This window comes from Calidris pugnax, unplaced genomic scaffold (assembly GCF_001431845.1).
Source record: "Calidris pugnax isolate Ruff unplaced genomic scaffold, ASM143184v1 scaffold113, whole genome shotgun sequence".
Classification (NCBI taxonomy): Eukaryota; Metazoa; Chordata; class Aves; order Charadriiformes; family Scolopacidae; genus Calidris; species Calidris pugnax.
In genome coordinates this window covers 2,975,574-2,987,848 of record NW_015090879.1, presented here as the reverse complement: position 1 = coordinate 2,987,848, position 12,275 = coordinate 2,975,574, and the positions used below count along the sequence as shown (strand labels likewise).

Here is a 12,275-nt window from a genome sequence, read left to right as displayed (position 1 = left end):
GAGCAGAGCTGGTCTCAGCTGGATACCGCTCTCGACGAGAAATGCCGTGGTCAGGGGTCATGTTTCTTCAGAAAAAAAAGTATCTTCAATAGCTCAGGAAGTTATTAGTGTCTGCTAACAATAAGAGCTTTGGATTGATTCAAGAGATGCTCATTTTAATTGTAAAATGCCAGTAATGAGAAATGTGCCATCCAATGACTCATTTTTCCCTTGTAAAAATTATTGGACATTTTTATTAGTTTTACAAATGACAGGACCTCGTATTTCTGAGAACCCTTTATACAAGCCTTGCACAAGCCCACTCTCATAAAAGCGTGTCTGTGGTGACATCCGGAGCCACAAGAAGGGGAGCGGTAGAAAGGCCCAAAGTGGTGAGGACAGCCCACAAGTGGAACTGGCAGGACCGAACCCCAAGAGGGTGGGAAGGGGTGGATACAGCGCCGGAGACATGAGCCTCGGCGCTCCTTCCCAGCAGTGCCTTTCTGGAGAGGCACGGGGCAGACAGGGGGATGGGTGCCAGCCGGCGCCCGGAGGTCTGCCCGGCGCAGAGCCCCGGCGTGGGGCAGCCGTGCCGGCGCTGAGCGGCCGCCCGGGTGGGCCATGCGCTGGGCGCAGGGAGGGCAGGAGCCAGCCCCGGCCGGGCACAGCTGAGCCAAGGTAAGCGCCGTCCCCAGCCGCGGCCCCTCTGCGGCCAGCACCGGGCAGAGCCAGACCACGCCACCTCCTCCGCTCCCCACCGAGACTCTCCGCTTCGCGCCGTTAACCCCAGCGCCCGGCTTTATCCATCTTGGCGTTATCTCTGCTGGCAGACAGCGGGGCCCGGGCTGACCTTGGCTTGCCAGAAACAAGATAAGGGCTCGAAGGCGGCCAGGGAGCAGGGGGGCAGGAGGGCAGGAGGGCAGGGGGCCGGCAGGCGAGGGGACAGCCCAGACCCAGCTGCGGCGGCATCGCTGCTGGTCTGCGCGGCTGGACGGGGGCTGGCGAGGAGCGCCGGCAGCGTGTTCCTTCTTCTCCGGAGAATAGAAGAGCTGCTTTGGCCAGACTGTGCGCTTTTATAAAATCCACGCGATTTCCCATGGAGAATTAATTTGCACAAGGGGGGAAAAAAAATCGCAGTAGAGAATTTCTCATTTCAGCATTTCATTTTTCCTCTCTTGTTGACGCTATTTGTATTTTTGTTTACATCTCCTCGTGACAAGTCATCTCTAATTCGGCGCAGTGTACCATGAGCTGGCATGATATGACATAACGCAAGAGCTGAGATAGCCTGCTACTTCTATTTTAGTTTGGAGGATATTTTAAACTTTATGTTATCCAGGAAATTTCTGAAATATTTGTCCTCATTCCAAGCCAGAATGAAAACAATTTTTGAAATGTCGGAAGTTCCCGTGAAACAAGTAGCGAGAGTTTCCAGCTCTGCCGCCGCGTGCGACAGGGCGGCCGGCGGGGAGGCCCCGGCCCCGCGTGGGAGGGCGGCAGCGGGGAACAGGGAGCAGGGAACGGGCAGCGGGTAGCAGGCAGTGGGCAGCAGGCAATGTGCCTCTCCCCATGCCTGCCACAGCCTGGCACTATTTGCTTTCCAGCAGCACAACTGCAACCGAGCACTTAGTGCAGGGGTTTAACGGGAGGGATGGCTGAAGGAAGGGCACAGGGAGAGCGCCTGGCACATCCCCGTGCCCACGGGCAGCAGCAGGCACAGGGACAGGGGCAGCTCAGAGGCAGCACATGCCACAGCCTCCCAGCATCATCCAGGCAAGGAGCTGGGGCAGGGAGCAGGATGCACCACAGCATCAGCTGAGGGAAATGGGGACAGGCAGCCCCAGCACGAGCCTGAGCAGCAGCGCAGCCATGCATCTCCCCCCCTGTGTGGGGCAGCACATGATGCCGGGCTGGGAGGGCTGCAGAAGTTGGATTGTGGCAGTTTCCCCTGGTGCCGTTCGTTGGTGCAGTTCTGGGCCTGTCTCCGGGCTCTGCAGGACCATAAGTCCACCCCAAGCCCCCGGGCTGGTGCCTTGCAGAGAAGATTGAGGCTGTTTGGGGCAGAGAAAGGTCCCCAGCAGCCTCCCTGTGCTCCAGGGCACAGGGCTTTCTTCCACCAGATGTGCCAGGAGCGACCCATGGGCGCTTTGCAAAGCCTCTCTGGTTTGTGGGGCACCAGCCTGGGGAGGGAGAAGCTTGGCCAGCAGTTGCAGGGCTGCAGGCAGGAGGGATCTGTTCTGAGCCACTGGCCCCAACGCTGCGTCTGCCGATTCTGAAGCTCCATGGGACAGGCAGGGGCTCTGTGGGGACCGCAGGACTCCGGGGTCCCCGTATCTGTGTGTCCGGGTAGCAGGCGCTGTCAGGTTCCCAAATTATTTCCCTTTGCCTCTGTGCCGAGACACTTTGTTTTTGTGTACTCTGGGAACCGACAATTTGTAAAGACATGCTGCTGGGCTAATCCTCCATCAGCTCCCGGTGCAGAGACCAGCTGGGATCTGGCAGCTCTCTCCCTTCTCCCACTTCAGCTGCTGAAATAGTGAGTGTCTCTGTAACCAGTAGCTTACAGGTTTTGACTTATACGCAAAGCAGAGCAGCAGCTTTCTGCGGTCGGCAGCCGGGATTGCACAGGCACGTTGTCCTCCCGTGCCAGCGCCGCGACCTGCCGGGCGGGCATGCCGGCTGTGCCAGCGAGGTGCTGCACTGCGCCGAGTCCTGGGGGTGATGCCAGCCCTGGTGGTGAAATCATCTTGGCTCTCTCCTGGCTGCAGAGCCGTTGTTATGCCCTGGAGACGCTCTTAGGGAAGGGAGCTCTTTCCACGGCAGAGTTTGCTGTGGCTCCAGTCCACGAGCTAATGCATCGGGGAAGTCATAAAACTAGACTCTTAAAAAAGATACCTTCCTCTTTGTGCACAGGAAACCTGGTGCTCTGCACAGAGCTTTTAACAGAGAGCACAGTAGCACTGAGGTTCTTGAAGCAAGTGAGGGATCACTTGTGCAGCCTCCTCGCTCTGTGAGCAGTGGGCTCCACGGCCATGCTCAACAAGAACCAGGGAGACCGTTGGGAGCAGGGAGACAGACGTGCTGCCTCACTCCTCAAAGGAGGTTTGGGAGAACAGGGAGGACCTAGATCTCCAAGGTGCTGAGATTTTTCTGGGGCCAGGAGTCAGTGCATAGATAGGTGCTGGCTAGTGTGAAACCCCAGATCTTCCCCATCAGTTAGTGGGTAGAGACTACAGAGCTTGAACCCGTGTGCACTAAGCCTGGGTCTGCCAGGGAGAAAGGCAGGTGCGGTGACATCCCCAGCGAGGCAGCTGTCACTGGAGAACACAGACAGCCCTGAAAGCTGTGCTGCACCCCAGGCCGCTGTGTTAAGTTTGGAGGAGGCAAACCAGCAGGATACCTCTGTTACCCACTGGCTGCCCAAACCAACACCAGTGTCCCCCCAGGCTGGCTGGCTCCCTCCAGCCTGACCCCAGCCTACTTGCACCCACTTGCTCCTGGTCCTGGCCAGCGCTGCTGTGGCTGGATTTGGGGACAGCCATAACTGCTGTCATGGGAGAGCAGCACAAGTAGTCCTCCTGGAGAGACTCTGGGGCACCTCAAAACCTTCAGAGCCAAAGTCCAAGTTTCCCTAAGTCAGGCAGAGTCAGTCTGCTGGCGATGGGAGGGTGAGGCAGGGACAAAAGGACAAGGGTCCCTCGCTCACCGCTCCCGCAGCAGAGTGGGGTCCCCACGGGCAGAAGGTGCTTGGGGCACAGCAGAAGTTGGGTGTCCTCCAGGCTCTTCCCTGGAGGATGGGATCATCCTGCAGCCCCCGTGGGAAGGTACCAGTGCCATTGCTCCGCATGTAAAGGGCCCATGAGTTTTAAGAAAACTCATTTTGAAGCTGACTGGAGTCTGTCAGAGCAAATTAGTTGCAGTTTCAGCTAGCCACTTGTTTCTGGTTTAACCCTGGGAAAGCAACTGGGCTACAAATGTTTACCTTATGAGGTAAACCATCAATATCCTTGAAACTTTGATTAAAAAAAATACTGGACTAGAGCATCTTGTGGTTTGTTTTTTTTTTTCCTGATTCATTTCACAATATGCCAGAAGCATGGCTTGAGTTAGGGCTTTGGCAGGGGCTTTTATCATGATGGATATAGTGGAGGATAGAAAAGAAATTTGGTTATCAGAGGATGCCAGAACTCAACTTCCTAGCACATACATTTAATAATGCAAAAGTTCTCCTTTAAAGGTCTCCTTAGAACAAATCCTAGTCATCACAAAATCCATGGAGATAAATTAAATTACATTTTAATAGTGGAGAACTCATTCCTGGGCCGGGTGCAAGAGTGAAAGTATGTTCTCTCTTAGACAAAAGTAGCCTCATCTCCCATCAAAATTCTGAATGTTACCATATGAAAAACTTAATTGGAAATGAAACGCCGAAGCTCCCAGGGCAGAGGCACTATGAGTGGCTGTCATGGCTGTGGTAGCTCTCTTGCTGACATTGTAGTCACTGTAGTGTTATTATTCTCCCCTCTTGTAAATGAGAAGGCATCTCCAAGAAATAGCATCTCGTGTATTTGCTGGAACTGCCCCTGGAGGTGGCTGGCCACAGGGACAGAAGTGGGCACCCAGGAGCGTCCCACGCCATGATCCCCACAGCTCCGCTGCCATGGCCATGGCCTTCCTCAGCCTGCACCTCGGGTCATTGCTTTCTGCTCTGCCATCTTTCTACTGCTCAATGCCTTCTCTTCTTCATGTTGTCATCTTGTAGATATTTAAAACACGTACAAATGCTTCCCATGCAGACAGATATTTAACGTGTGTGCAACAAGTGCCGCCGTATGGGGTGGGTGTGGGGCAATGCAGCCAGGGCCAGCTGCCTGGACCAGCTCCACCTTGAGGTCCTGCATGACGCACACTTGCAAAAACTGAGAAAAATGGGGAAAAAAGGCAAAGCGAAAAAGAAGGAAGAGCTGCTGCAGCTCTTCTGCTCATCCCTCCTGTTGAGCCGTGGGTCCGGCAGCTGGGGCTGGGCCTGCCCCAGCGTGGCAGCCGTCCTGCCCTTCAGTTCCTCATCTTCCCCTCATCCTCCTCATCTTGGGCTCACCCTTCCCCTTGCCCCAACGCCGGGAGCCTGAATCCCCGCTCTCTGCCCTGCTTCCTCCATCCCCGAGAGCAGGGCCCGGCCCCCGGCGCCACCCGGCCTCCTCCCTGCAGCTCCCCGCTGCGCGGGGCCGGGCCTCGCTCCTCTCAATGTCTGTACAATTACCAAAATCCCTCGGCAGAATTAGCTCCTTGCAGAGCACTGCATCCAATTAATTATATAGTTTAAAACACAATACGTAGACATATCCCATCCACACCAGCACGGCTTTTGGCTCCACTGGAAATCTCTGGAAAGCCGCAGTGCAGCAGAAGGCTGGCCCTACACACAGCCCTGACCCGGCCTCCTTCAGCAGACTCGCAGGAGATAGTCTTTAATTGTAATTAGGATGATTATAGGTGTACTGCAAATGTCTCAGACAATGCAGTGGACCAAGCACATTTCTGCAGCTTTTGCTGCACGTATGTGTTCAGTGGATTTATTGATATTGAAGCTGGTTTCAGTGCAGTGATACTCCTTGTGGGTCTGGGGTGGCTCTGTCCCCGGGGTATGCCTGTGTGCCACTCCTGGAGACATGGGGACGGGCACTATTTGCCCTTTGGTGCTGCTTTGGTATGACCTGGGGCACCAGTGTCAGTGCTGTCGCCCTTTGTGGGTCAGTGGGGTTCCCAAATCGCCCCATGGTCCTAAACCGTCCAGCCGCTCCTGGCCCCGTGTTGGTCCCAGGGCCATCCCAGCCGGCCGTGGCTCTCTGCTCTCACTGCTGCAGGTCACTGACAGGGGGACTCGGGACTCCCAAGGTCACCAGCCTGTGTCTCCATGCAGTGATGGGAGCCCACAACAATTACAAGCTTCCTGCGTGTCCTTCCTCTGGGGTTTTGTCACACATGATGTCTCACATCTGGGATTCAACCAGTTGGTGGGGATGGTAGTGCTATTTCCATGCCAAGCTGTAGCTTTTTTACCCCCAGCCGTTTCAGGGCTTACAGCTATTGTGTGTTTTTTTAATGTTGCAAGAATTTATATTGGGAAAAATAGTGCCTTTTTTTTTTTTTCTTTTCTCAATGCCCTGGGAAATGTCATCCAGCAGGAATGTTCCCAAGAGTTGCTCGTGGCCGAGAGGAGGATGGGCTCAAGCAGGGGCCCCCATTCCCAGCTCCCGTCCCTGTGCCCAGACCCCCGGGACCAGCTCTTTGGGCTGTGGCTCCCCCGGACACCCCATCCCTACTCCCCAGACTCTGCCCCATGCTCCCGGGGAAGTGGGGCCAGCCCAGCCCCATGGCAGCACCAGCTCCTGCCCTGTGGCTGCTGGGCGCAATGGCACTGGAGACAGAAGGGAGGAGGCAGATGCCTGGAGAGGGACAAGCTCTTCGTGGAGCCACTCCTGCTGCAAAGGCTCTGGGTTTCGTGTCCTCTTGGCTGTGCCAGTGGCCTCTTCCACTTCCAGCTCTGGACGGAGTTACAAGAAATGCTGGAAGTCCCAGCCCTGTGGTGTGTCATCATTTAAACTTGTCTTTAATAGCGTCCCAAAGCAATTTACTTTTCCCGAACATCAAAGCCCCCAGAGCGATACTGGGAGAGGCAGGGCTTCCCCCATGAATCCTGGTGGCTCCTGTGCCCCCCTGCTCTGCCCCACTCATGGGGATTGGACACCCTCCTTGGCTGTGACCAGCAGCCCAAGCTGGTTGACCTCTCACATGTTCACCCACGGCGCAGACCCTGCTTTAGCCTGAATGAGAAGTGTGATGTGCTTTGGAAAGGGATTAGCACTGTGTGATGGATCAGGGTTTCAGAAGGTTGGAGTCCCTCTGCTGTGAGGACAGGTCAAGAGAATTGGGGGGGTTCAGCCTGAAGAAGACAAGGCTCCGGGGAGACCTTAGAGCCCCTTCCAGTCCCTAAAGGGGCTCCAGGAAAGCTGGGGAGGGACTCTGGATCAGGGAGGGAAGCAAAACGGGGAAGGGGAAGGTTTTGACACTGAAAGAGGGAAGATTGAGATGAGATCTCAGGAAGAAATTCTTTACCGGGAAGGGGGTAAGACCCTGGCCCAGGCTGCTCAGAGAAGCTGTGCCTGCCCTGTCCCTGTAGGGGCTCAAGGCCAGGTTGGATGGGGCTTAGAGCAACCTGCTCTGGTGGGAGGTGTCCCTGCCCAGGGTTGGGGAGGTAGACTGGATTGATCTTTAAGGTTTGTTCCAACCCAAACAATTCTATAGTTCTATGATTCATGTGGGTTTGCTGAATAGCTGGTCTTTCAGCTTGGGCAGAGCGATACATCTCAGGTGGGGCTGTGAGTGCCAGAGGAGGAAGAGAGGAGCAATGCATGGGGTAACGTGTGGGGCAATGAGCAGGGCAGTGCAGGGGCTGTGGGGGCCATACGTGGGCAGTGCAGAGGGAGCCCAGCACTTGCTGTGAGGACTGTGGCTGCCCCAGCTGGTCCAGGCACAGGGATAGAGCTGCTGTCTCCAACAGCAAAAGCAGTGCTGGGGAAGAGCCCCAAGGCACAGGGGGGATGGGACCACCTTGGAGATGTGGAGTAAGGTGACCTGCCCAGGGACTGACACAGGGACCAGGCAGGCACCGGCTGGTGGGACCAGGCACAGCTCGTGTATGGCCCGATGACAACACATCACAAAAATCCAGACCAGGAGCAGGTACCAAAGGACAAAAATAATGAGGAGAAAGAAATAGCGATCCAGAGTGGCCCTCCACCCTCCTGTGTGCCAGGGGATGCTGGGGGATGCAGGTGGAGCAGCTCTTCAGTGGCACCCCTGTGCCCAGGGTGCCCCCACTGTCCCACCGGCACTGCTCTCCTACCAAAGCTCACAAGTTTTGTAGAGAAAAAAATTGTAGCAGCTCCTGCCTCTACAAACACAGTGAGCTGCTGTCTCTGCCAGAGCTCAGTGCTGGTTTGCCTCAAGGAATCTGTGAGATCCGTCCTGCTGTGATCTGTAACAATATTGGGATTAAATTAGCTTCCCTGAGCTGCAGAGGGGTCAGTGTGTGAGGCCCCCTGGTTAATCCAGCAGGCCAAAGAGAACAGAAGCCTCCCTGCATTGGGAAAGGAAAACAACGGGGTCTGTTTGCAATCCGTGGAGCTAATTCAAACAGCATTCCTTAAACAACAGGGGAAAAGGGCCTTAGAAGCAAATGAGAAAGGAGCGTTTCCCAACATGCGCATAATGTCACTCCTTGGAAAGAGGCGAAATGTCCAGCCTGCACGGGGCACAGTGTCAGAAAGCCCGGCGGGCATGAAAGGGAGATGCTGAAAAGCAGGGCAGCTCATCGGGGTGCAGACATCCACCACTTGAACTCTGCCTTCCTGCCCCAGGCTGGGCAAGCAGGAGGCCAGGGCCTGCAGACCCTTCCTCGTCTGCCCGCGCTGGTGCAGGGGGTTCAGGGCAGGCACCTGGCAGGTGCCCGCACCCCGTCTGGGTTGGAATGGGGCATGCGGGTCTTGCTCTTCATCACCCACAAAGAGTTTTAAGCAGAAGTCATTTTCACGGCTCTGCAGCTCACGGCTGCTCAGCACCAAACTGGGGTGGCCTCCATGGGCCTGGTCAGAGACACGCTTCCTGGCAGTGCCATGTCCTCCTAGTGGGTCTGGTGGCCCAGGTCTGCTGGCTCTGCTCTGGAAGCTGAGGGCTGCCTGGGTGATCCCACCAGAGAGTCAGGTCCCCCTGTCTCACTGCCTGGTCTCCCTGTGGACGGCGTGATCCCGCGTGCCCCCGTGCCTGACCCCCCGGCACAGCCTGTGCAGCCCCTGTCAGGAACTGCAGAGTTGTCTTTGCAACCAGAGCAGTTGTTTATGCAATAAGTTAGGCACTTGGGATAACTGTATTACCGGGGACTGAGGACTGCAGGTGTTCAGATATTATTAAAAACAATTGCCTGGGCTATCAATCATGCCGCAGGAGATAAGCCTTCTGAGGAGCAGAGCCCCATGTCAGAGCAGGGTGCAGAGAAGCAGCACACGGCAGGTCGAGGGCAGGAGCGTCGGAGACAACTCCAGGATGTTCTTGCTTTCTTTCTGCTTTCTCGACAAGCGTCTTTTTTGCTTTTTGCTTATGCTGAGATATTATCAAAGGCTGATGAGGCACCAGGGATGAGTAATGCACCCTCTGTGCCAGCCGAGAACTTGTAGGCACTGGTATCTGCACACAGGGTTAATGTGGAGGGCGCAGAGCCCTGGGTCTGACAGAAGCTGTGGTGCTTGGTGCCGGAGCTGTGGCCCATGCCCCAGAGACCCCCTGCCCTCGGCTGGGCTCAGGGTCTGAGGGTTGTGTCTCCCGGCAGGAGGCAGCTCAGCCCCATCCTGGAAGTCCTGGTGGTCCCCAGGCAGGGTGGGCTTGCCATGGAGGAGATGCCTTTCCCTGACCAAGAGAGGCAGAGGGGGATACAGGGCAGGAACTGGAGAGGGATGAACTCAGACCAAAAACATGGCAGGTTTTTAATGGGGGGAGGAAGCCTGTGCTTGAACGGTGGGCTGGGGGATGTGGGGGACCCAGCAGATAAGGCTCTTCCTTCAGCTTTGTGTGGAGCAGGACATGGTCCAACCTTGACAATTCTATGATTCTATGGAGCCCAGCTGGGAAAGGCTGAAGCTGAACAGGCAGTGTCGCCCAGGCTGGGTGATACCCGTGGTGTAGGATGAGACCTGCTGCTTGCTTTTCCACCTAACGCGACCGAAACTGGTGAATTCAGGTGGCCTTTGTCTGTGGGCTGGGGGATGTGGGGGACCCAGCAGATGAGGCTCTTCCTTCGGCTTTGTGCAGAGCAGGACATGGTCCAACCTTGACAATTCTATGATTCTATGGAGCCCAGCTGGGAAAGGCTGAAGCTGAACAGGCAGTGTCGCCCAGGCTGGGTGATACCCGTGGTGTAGGATGAGACCTGCTGCTTGCTTTTCCACCTAACGCGACCGAAACTGGTGAATTCAGGTGGCCTTTGTCTGCTCCAGGAACACCCCGATGCCCCTTTCCCTCACAGCACATTCCTAAGGGCGAGCTGTGGGCCCTGGGTGATGCTGCCCCAGCCCGAGGAGCTGGGGCTGCTGGGCACCTGCTTGGCAAGGACTTCTGTGGGTGGCAGGGAACATGACCCAAGTCAGCAGCTCTGCTTTCAATCTGGAGCTGCTTGGTGTTTTTACCCTGCTAAAATGTGGCATTTCATGTCTTTTTGTACAAGAGAGAAACAGCCTGTTTAGGATTAATTTAGGATCAGCCTCAACAGCCATTAGCTAAAGAAAAACAAAACGGTAAATTAGCTGCCTGTCAGGAGGGGAAGAAATGTGGGACGATGCTGGATTTATTGTGGAGGGTGTTAAGGCAGGATCTAGTGTGATTTACTGTCCTCTGCAATGATACCTTCTAACACCAGGGAGCTGGCAAGCACGTTTCCTTTGCCTTCCTTCAGATACACTGCTCCGTTCGGTAATTATTGACGTGTCCAGTAGCCCTGGTCTTGCAGCTGGGTTTGTCAGCATTTCCATTATAGAGCTCTGTCTTTGGGGTTTACTGCTCAGTTATAAACATTTGCTCCAGATTGAAACTTGATCTACAGCTGTCAACTGGAGCTGCAGTGCTCTGAGAGATTAGGAAGGAAAAGGTTTGGCTTTTTGATGCAAGCATAAAATACAAGATCTTCGGTTTATGAGATTTTTCCCTCTTACAGTCAACTAAGTGATTTTGTCCCAGAGCACCATTTGATGGTACTTCAGAATTTCCTAGAATAGAAAGTGAAAAACCTCCAAATATAAATAGAAAGCATCTTTAATATGGAGACTCGCAACAGTAACCACTTTGCATCTGCCCAATATTCAAAACACATTCACTAACGCTCCTGTGAGACAGTGATGATCTCAGAACATATCATTTACAAGTAGGAAACCGGGGACATTTAATGAGGTGCCAAAGAAAATTCAGGATGAATAAAATTTCTATATCCACATGCATTAACACGAACACAATGCAAAAGAAAAGCTGAATTTTCCTTCTTGCCTGTTTTGGGTTATTTTGCATCTTTGTGTTCATACCTGACCCTACACAAGTGCTGTGCAAAGCAGAGTTGATTGCAAGCATGTGAAGAACACAGATCTGTGGGACTCTTCAAGCCCCAGCGTCTTTGGGGGCTGCTCTGTGCCAAGTCCCTTACCCTGGCCCTCCTCTTCCTCAGGGCTGCCGTACCAAGTCACACAAAGAGCTCCAGGGCTTGTACCAGGGACTGCTGGGGATGCTGAGATCCATCTTCAGTGGTGGCTTGTGGGCAATGGGGTATCGAAGGGGACCTGCCCTGGCGCCCAGTGAGGGAACCAGGTGGGGATTCACGAGCCACCATCACAGCCTTTGGAAGAGCCTGTTCTCTCTGGCTTCCAGCTGGGAGCCCTGCAAGCTTGGGGAGGATCGAGTGAAGATAATGCTGCTCCTTGTCGCTTCAAGACTTTTGCTAAGCACTGCAGGGTGAGTCACTCTGCCTGGCACGGGCTGCTCACCATCAGCATGTTCCTGTGATGTCCCCAGAAACACTTGGAAGCTAAGACAGAATTTTGCTCATAACAGAAGAATTATGGCATCTGCTCAAGTGGATCTTACACCTACAATAAATACTGAAAGGTGTTCAGATGGTTGGAGAATTGACCCACAAAAGGGGAAGGCAAAGATGGAGCACACAGTGCATCTCCTCTGCAGCTCCCTGACTCCGGCCCATTGCAGGTCACTGGCTTGGACTTTAAGGAGACTACCTTGTGTTATGGCCAAATAACCTCCATGTAGAGAGTTTAGGAAATATTGCCATTGATTTTTGCAGCACCCTTCAAAAAGTACAGCCTACAACTTACCTTCAGCCAGAGAAAGCCAGAAGCAACTGGGACAAGGAAAACCCGAGAGGGGCAAGTCCAAGATTCCCGAGAGATGGAAGGTGAACATGAAGAAGCAGCAGCCTCCTGCCCAGATGCAGAGGCCGAGAGCACGAGTGGTGCAGCAAAGCAGGGAGAAGATGTACTACATCCTCATGTACTAGGGATGATGGTCTTAAACAGTAAGGAAGGGAGGATGGACAGACATTGCTGTCCCCTCCCACCACACTCTCGTGTCTTGCCGAGCCCACCCTTGGGTGGGAGTGAGCCCTGACCCTGCAAAGCTGGAACATGGGATCTGCCCACACTTCCCTGGGCTCTCTGGAGCACCAAAGGGAAGCAGGAGACAAAGGG

The 12,275-nt window shown here is 54.6% G+C and overlaps 1 protein-coding gene across 1 annotated transcript in view; it reads left to right on the top strand.

Annotated features, from left to right (window-relative positions):
* The first annotated feature begins 551 nt into the window (after window positions 1-551).
* Window positions 552-12,275, top strand: part of RSPO1 (R-spondin 1) — a 28,683-nt gene continuing 16,959 nt past the window's right edge. The window contains exon 1 of the mRNA XM_014946496.1: window positions 552-657. The gene's annotated coding sequence lies outside the window, so the exon portion shown is untranslated. The remainder of the gene's footprint in view (window positions 658-12,275) is intronic.